This window comes from Eptesicus fuscus, chromosome 7, assembly GCF_027574615.1.
Source record: "Eptesicus fuscus isolate TK198812 chromosome 7, DD_ASM_mEF_20220401, whole genome shotgun sequence".
In the NCBI taxonomy this organism is placed as follows: Eukaryota; Metazoa; Chordata; class Mammalia; order Chiroptera; family Vespertilionidae; genus Eptesicus; species Eptesicus fuscus.
The window spans coordinates 18,369,867-18,378,153 of NC_072479.1; the positions used below are offsets into that span (position 1 = coordinate 18,369,867).

Sequence of the window (8,287 nt, forward strand, 5' to 3'; positions counted from 1 at the left end):
AGGAGGCCTCCTTCATGTCTTTTAACGTGGGTAGCCTGTACTAGTTTGTGTGTGCCCATTCGGATCCATCTGCACTGTCTACCCAGGTTCTGTGTTAACAAGAATTCCAAGCCCAAATCTGGGTTCCCAAGGGAAGAGTATTGACACTGGGTGAGATGTCTGCCATGGATGATGGAAAATGGAAACATTTAAGCTGCATACTCTGAACTTGACAGAGGAAGAATCAAACGGAGATGTTCCTAGAAGAACATATATCCCTAATGCTCAAGCCCTACCCATATTTCCAAAGCCAGTCCCTCCTTTTCCCAAGGAGGCTTCCTCCCTCTCCTGCTGTGTCTGCAGCAAGCGTACCCAGGGTTCAGCCTTTGCATGGCATTGAGATGAGTGATTTGCCAGTGGAGAGAAAACGTTTATTGAACCATTCCATTCTCACTATGCAAAAATATTATATAATTAGTTAATTAATTAATAATACCAAAAATTATAGGAACAGCCCATGGGTATTATTCAAAATGTCCCCAAATTCTGTGGGCATCTTTTACCCACAATTCTTAGTCCACTGTTTGTGGTAGTGAGTCTCCAAAGTTGGCCCCCAACAATTCTTCCCCTCCCTGTACTTGCATAAGTTCCTCCCATCAGGAGGGGAGACAGAGTCTCTTTTCCTGCCCCTTGATTTGGGCTGTCTTTGGACATGCTTTGACCCATAGAATTTGGCAAAAGGAACCTCTGGAACTTCTAAGGCCAGGTCTTCAGAGAAACCGTAGCTTCTGCGTCTCCTCTCTCTGGAAGCCAGCAGGGAGGTAAGAAGTGCCGCCAGCCTAGGCTCCCAGCTAAGACCAAGGTGGCCACATGGAGAGGCCCTGTGGAGGAGCCGGAGGCACCAGGCACCTGACTCAGATATTCTTGGACTGTTAGCCCAGCCCAGACGTCAGTAGAATGCAGCCAAGTGAATGACCCCAGATGATACCTCATGGTCAACTGAACTGCCCTGCTGTGTCCTGCCTAAATTCCTGACCCACAGAATTACAAAAAATAATAAATTGGTATTGTTTGCAGCAACAAAGTTTTGGGATAGTTTGTTATGCAGCAATAGATGAATTGAAACTTTGTCTTTTGTGATCATGCACGTGGCCCAATACTGTGGAAGCCATCACTTCTTTGGTCATCTGGTTTAGCTCTTGTCTGGGTGACAAGCTGGGGACTGCCTACCAAAAAAAAAAATGCATAGGGGTATGCTGAGTCCATGAGTCATTGCAACGTGTTTAAAAAGGCAGTCTATCACCTGACTACTGCATGGGCTGCAAACCACTAATATAACCGCTCCCATCCTCTGTGCTGAGCGGGACACCCAGCTGTGAGGACATGGTGCAGAGAGGATCAGGATGGTGTTGGAATGCTATGGTGCAGCTTTGGTGGGAAGGACATGGGGAGTCTATCACATTTCTTTTAAGCCCACTTCCTGATGTTTCATTTAATCCTTGTGTGCCTATCCAAGCTCCATACAGTTTCAATCACCTGCAGGTGACTTTTTTAGCTCATCACCATAGTCGCCATCTTCATCCGTCTCCTCAGAGAATCCCATTGTTCTTCTCAAAGGAGTTCTGGAGTAAAAGCTCTCTTTACCCCGGCAGCTGCCAGGGTCTTATCAGATCTTGTCTCAAGATGCAGTGTTCTGCCCGTGGCCTTAGCAAACTCAGTCCTGCATTGGGCAACCCTAGGGCACCCACAGGGCATTTCCTGTGCAGCTGACTCTCAGGCTCAGGAGAGATCCCCCCAGGAATCGCTGGGGTATGTATCAGGCAGGTAAACCTCTGATGGTTCAGTAGCATTATTTTCTTGTGGTTTTTTTTTAATTGATGTATAATTGACATTATGTTGGTAACGCTGTTTAAACAGTATTCAATAGTGGCTAAGGTGTGACAGAAGAAGGAAGCAAAAATATTTTACTAGTATGAGCACAAAAGTACTTATTCTAAACAAACCTACATTCCGTCAATAGGAGACCAGTTATATAAACCACAATATTATCATACAATGGAATAACAGTTATGTAAAAGAATGGAAAAGCTTTAAAAATATATTGATATGGAAAGTCACCTAATAAGTACTATCATGTATTTTTTAAAAGGCTCCAAATGTGAACAGATGTGCTTCCTTCCCATCTAAAGGGCAAGGACAACAATCATGTGTATTTTCATGTATTGGCACTTGCATGCAGCATTCCTGAAAGAATACACAAGAAATGAATAACAAGTTCCCCCAGGACAGAGGAGAGAAGAAAGAGGGGCAAAGGGGTTAACTGGTAGCATGGTGAATTGAAATTTAACATAAGCTTTTTTATTGTTTTGATTTTTGGACCATATGAATTGCATCGCTTATCCAAAAAACTGTTGGGCGGGGGTGGGGGAGGTATGTACTTTGCCTAATTTAATTAAAGAATAACACAAGAAGGAAAGGCAGGCTCAGAGCATTGGATAGAACTCTGCCTGTTTAAGTTGACTGGAAGAACCCCAGTATGAACAAAGAGCTTGAAAATCATAGAAAGGAGGCTCAGCAAAGGGGACACTTTATCATGGTTCCCAAGAATCCGAAGAAGCCGGATGGTGCCTGAGCTGAGAGGCAGAGGAGACAGGCTTCCATCACCTGGAGGCTATGCTCGATTGTAAGAATGGTTAGAATGGTTTCCATCTGCGCTTGGGAATCGCACACTGATTTCTGTGAATTTTTACTTACCTCTCAGACCCAGGACTCCATTATATTTACTCCAGTCCAGACGCTCCTTGGCAGTGAGAAGTTCCTTTCTCAAGCTGTGTTTCTGAGTCCCAACCGAGGGTACAAAGTGGTGGGTCTGAGGCCACACACTGTGGTTCAGGGCGTTTGTGACTTGGATACTAAAACTGGGGAAGGTGAAATAAATTGTTCTCATTAAATTAGCATTTCTCTTCACCTTTTAAAAATATGATACTGTAACTTCCCTGAGAGCAGAGACATATATATCCTACCCATTTCAGTTACTGCTTGTTGGGTGAATTAATTATTAAAAACCTATGACTAAATTTTCTTTGAAGTTGTTCGAAAAATTATTTGCACTCAAATTATTTTCCGAAGCAAGGAAGGCTCCAGGCAGTTTCTGACACTAGAAAGAGATGGTGCAGCTGCCAGTAGAGGGCAGTGGTGCCTTTATCAATAAATAAGAGGGTGCGTGGGGGGTGGGGGGTGGCGGAGAGGGTGTGTGCGTGTGTGTGCGCACACACAGCACACATGTTTCTCTATTCCTCCTTTCCAAAGTTAGCTTCCTCCTGCTGCTTCTGTCAAGACAGAAGGACCTGCCTTCTGTCAATACATATTCCTCAGTGATGGACAGAGAGGTCATAGTGTTTGACCCACAAAGCCCCCTTGGCTCCACTTGGCAAACCCACTGTGTGCTGGAATGAACTTGAATTCCACATTAATACCTTCTTAATAACATTCAGAAACGGTGGGGATTGTTTTCTGGGAAAAGAAGACACCGCCTCCTTCCCTCTTCCCCTTGGGGCCTCTGACCCCTCTTTATCTCCTGACAGGCACCATATCTAATCGTGGAATGAGGGGAGCCTCGGCAAGACCTGGGCTCTTTCCGGGTGGAGGGCGCAGGCAGCGACAAGCACTGGGCCACGATTGTAGGCTGCTCAAATATTTCAGGGTACAAAGAAGCAGCTGCCGAGCACTTGTGTGGGGTGGGAGAAGCAAGTCAGACTGATAATTAGACAGCATAGTTCTTGCCATGAGGACTTATTCCCCGGGGCCCCTCATTCCCAACCTACTGCATTCAAATCAGCACTAGATGAGATTGTTTCCCCTGCATTCCTTTCCTCCACACTCAGGGAAACGAGGCTTTCCACGCTAGAGTAAAAACTGCTCCACACACAGATCTTGGGACAGCCCTTCAACCCTGAGCCTTTGTGGACTTCAGTTATTGTGTCTGATAAATGGGAAAGCTGGACTCACCCGTTTGCCATTTTCCAACCTGACGAAGTGTGTGCAAGGCCCCAGGTGCACAAATAAGGGCCTGAATTCTTGGTGTCATGTGCCTGAAGGGCACAGATCAACAAACTGGAGAGTCCCGTGGTATCTGGCAGAATGCAACTGGGGACCCCCTAAGATAGATGACTAAGTCCAGAAAGTCAGGTGTATGCAAAGTCAGGGCAGGCCTCAGGGTCCGAGTGTCGTATGGAATAGAATGAGGGCATGAGTAGGTGTCAGGAAGGAAAGGGAGAATTGCTGCAGTATCTAAATAAAACTCATCCTTTACATTTGGGGAACTACTTACAAAGTGCTTCCATGTCCAGTACCTCACTACAACCTCAGACTGGACTATGATGTAGACTAGAGCGGGTCAGCCCCATTTTAAAGATGAAATGGGTGCAAACACAGGGTAAGCAATACACTTGGCTTATTTTAGAGCCGGTCCTCCTGGAATAAATGGGTAGAAGGCACTTGTGGAAACAAACAAGGTTCCCAGGTTTCACAAGAGATGACAGAAAGCTCAGTGTGAGGATTTCGGCAAGGCCTTCAGGTGTGGGAGACCCCCAAGGGCACCCTGCCACCCTCCACACTGGGGGGTGGGAGGGTGCTCGCTAGCTGTAAGCCTGTGCTGCTACAGAGCTGAGCAGGAGAGCAGAGGGGGAAGAAGCTGTCGTCTTGCTTTTCAGGAAAACAGACAAAAGGCCCTATGGTGTGGGGCTCACTTTACTCAACCATCGCAAATAATTACAACCCTCTGTGTACTGAGCCTGGAAGACACCACGTAAAGGGGGATAGGGTACAAAGCAAGTATCATCTACTGCCCTCCTACCCCCAATAATAAAGAATGTCTCTCCTCATGGTACATTGCCTTTACCAACAGTCATTATTGGGAGCCTATAGGATTATTCCTGGAAGCATCTGCTTATGGTAAGCTGGGAGCTAGAAGGGGATGTGTGTTGGGGGAGGGGGGCAGGGGGGAGCGGGGAAGCCACTGCAATGATAGGTGGAATCGATATATTTGTAGGTGGCTGTTGCCTATCTCTGTCCTAAAGGTGTTTTAGAACCATTTCAGGCCATAGTTGACTGGGTATCCCAAGTCTCCTGGTAAGAAATTCCTGAAAATGAATTGGTTTGCTTGGTCCCTCTGCATTGGAGCATGAGGAAGAGGGAAGGAATGGTCGGGGTGGGGGCAGTAGGGGAGCGCAGAGAGAAATAAGAGGGAAAGCAGTGGACGGGAACCCATGGTCCTGGAGTCCAGGCCTGACTGTGCTTCCCAGCTGTCATTTGGGGCCAGTCACTTCATCTCTCTGAGTTTCAGGTTCGCTCTGTGTAAGAATATGGTATTGGAGCAAATTATTCTAAGGTCCCTTCTAACTCTAAAATGTTAGGATTAAATATCCCTCTGTGTTCACATGCATGCACACACATACAGAGCACTGCATCCACATTAGGAATGTTAATGCTAATTAAGTCATTAAGTAGTTATTGAAGGCCTATTACTACTATATGCAAAGCAATGGCAGTGCTCAGTAATGGTTTAAAGGCAAGCATAAATCAAATGCATATTTGACTTTCAATGTAAACCAAACCACATATGTTGGTATATCAGTCTGTGTGCACCAAAAAGAGGGTTGGAAATTTAGGATAGGTTATCAGTGACTTGAGCTAGCAGGAAACGCTGAGTTCCCCATTAATTCCAGCTATTCATAAGCTTACAGAGTGTATCTTGTACAATAGCTAAACTATATATTTAGTGGCACATAAAACAGTGAAACCAAACGCATAGGCTCAATGAACTGTCTCACATGCCAAATTTCCCAACAAGAGTGGATTTTTGCCCTTAAGACACAGGCCATACTAAAAGATACCTTGTCTCTGAACTTTCTCCTGCATTAGTGTAGCAAAATGACTAGAGATGAGAAGGGGTTAATCATGGTGGTAGTTTGCTGATAGAGATGGCTTTATGAGCCTTGGCAGGGTAAACATCTCTCCTGCCCACTTCTGCCCAGTGTCACTGTGGAATGAGACACTTCCTTCTACTTTCCAATTGCAGCTGCCCTCCTAATCCCACCAAGAGGTAGGGCTAAGGATGAAAGCCAGGAAGAAAAGAGCCAGTTCACCTAAGACACAGAGAGGTGAAGCCAATTGTCTCAGCCCACACAGGAAATCAGATGCAGGGGCCCTGGCACAGCCCTGGAATTCATGACCTCCGGGCTTTGCTTCCAGACAGATGTTTGCCTTTCCTCCAATGTTTGTTTAATGGTAGAAACATTTCAGTAGAAACCAGAGACCTGGCTCCTCTGAGGCTCACCTGTTGCTTTGGAATGCATTTATTAGTGCTCTCGGAGCCCATCTCATGAGACTGTTCCCTTCCTACAGCCAGAAGGCTGATGTGTTCACGTCACAGTCTCCACGGCAACTGATTGTGATATTACAAACAGCAGATTGTGCCCCAAGGTAGATAGCGAGTGGCCCCAGCAGGTAAAGTGGGCCAAACAGACTTCCTGTTTCCGGGCAAAGGTTTAAAAGAAGAACAGTAAAATGTTCCCTCACTCCTCTGCCCTCCAGACAAGCTCTTCCCCAGAGCAACAAATGCCTTACAAATTGAGGTCTAATTTTTTCTTTCAGTGTTCTTGCAAAGAGAGGCAAAAGTATCTCTGTTTTCCTTACTGATCACCACACACACACACACACACACACACACACACACACACACACACACCTTTCTGCCTCTAACTTACCCATAAACTTATAGAAAGAACTCTAGCACCCCTTGGCATGGTCACAACTGAGCATGGATTCTAGGTATTTAAATATGGGTTTTAGCCATGGGGTGATGAATAATCAGGGGTCTATACTGAATCATCCTCAAAGGAAAAAAAACTCAAACTATGGAAAGCCATGCCTCCACCAGTCAATACATCTGAGTACCAGGAAGCTCAGAGTGCCAGGCGCCCTCTCAGAGTTTGGCTCCAGTATCCCCAACAGCCTGATCATTCATTTCCAACAACCACCAGGTTGCTAGTCAACCAGGCCTTCTTACAACCTATCCCCCAGGCACTTTTATCTATTTTTGGTGTTTCCCATGTCACTAAGCTTAAAAGCCACCTCTATACCATGACATTGTTGTAGAGCATTGGAAATGGAATAATGGAGTTCAAAGGAAGTAGAGGTGACCAGAAGGTGTGTGCCAGTCCAAGCCCTCTCCTAGTCCCCTTTACAACCACCTCCTATGACTTCTTCTAAGTCCTGCTTCTAGAGCATGGCCACAGCCAGCTGGACATTCTCAATGGGCCTTCTAAGCAGTAAATCCTGAGGAGCTCAGGAATTGAGCTAAGATACAGATCTTCGTTTGCTAACTTAGAAAGCAGGGGCTTCCTCTGTCTTTCATCCTTCAGTTTCGGACCATAACAACAATCCTCCAAACACCTGCATTTCATATAGAATACACTGCTGCCTATAGCAAACAGCCATAGTATCCATATTCTTGGGGACGCCTTACCAGTGGTTTGGAGAAAGAGGGACCCACCATCATTCTCTGTCCCCACCAGTCTTGCATGTCCAAATCTTACTCATCCTGTAAGACCACAAACAAAGGTCCCTTCCTCCACAAAGTTTCCCTGAAACACACCTGGCAGGAACCTTGTCTCCCTTTGTAGACCTACAACACCTTATCCGAAACTTTCTCCAGGTATGTATCATTTTATATCACATTCACATGTCAGTTACATCTTACCTTCCCTACTAGACTTTATAAGCTACATGAGGACAGAGACTATATCTGATCATTGTAACCTCTTTTGCCTTGAATATAATAGCTGTTTAATAAACTAGATTAAAGGAATAAATGACTATCATGCCATGGGATGTCTGCAACTATATTATCTGAATGATTTCCATCCATTTTCTCCTTCTGCTTCTTAAAAAGCTCTTATCCCTCCCTGCCTGCCACACAGAGGTGCTATTTCACACCTAGCTTTATGTTCTGTAAGGCTTCCCTCCCCACCTTCCCAAGTATAAGTAGCTGTGTGTGTTTGCCTACAGTTGAGTCAACTCCGATTCTTGGCAACTCTATGAATGAGTGAGGTCTCCAATGTCGTGTCCTCCAATGTCCTGTCCCTGCTCAGGCTCAGCTTCTATAGTCTCATTCATATAGCTTCTTCTATGGAATCAATCCATCTCATATTTGGTCTTCCTCTTTTCCTGCTGTCTTCTAAGTGGTACATGTAGGTTAATGCTACCTAAGCAACTCCTTGGGGCAATGACTTTCCCAAAAAGACAT

At 45.5% G+C, this 8,287-nt stretch overlaps 1 long non-coding RNA gene across 1 annotated transcript in view; it reads right to left on the reverse strand.

Moving 5' to 3' along the window:
- The window catches only part of LOC114232336 (uncharacterized), a 28,135-nt gene extending 21,767 nt beyond the window's left edge, over positions 1-6,368 (reverse strand). Inside the window, exons 1-2 of the long non-coding RNA XR_003618383.2 lie at positions 6,317-6,368; positions 2,734-2,897 (exon numbers count right to left, since the gene is read on the reverse strand). This is a non-coding gene — a long non-coding RNA (uncharacterized LOC114232336). The remainder of the gene's footprint in view (positions 1-2,733; positions 2,898-6,316) is intronic.
- Positions 6,369-8,287: the final 1,919 nt, after the last annotated feature.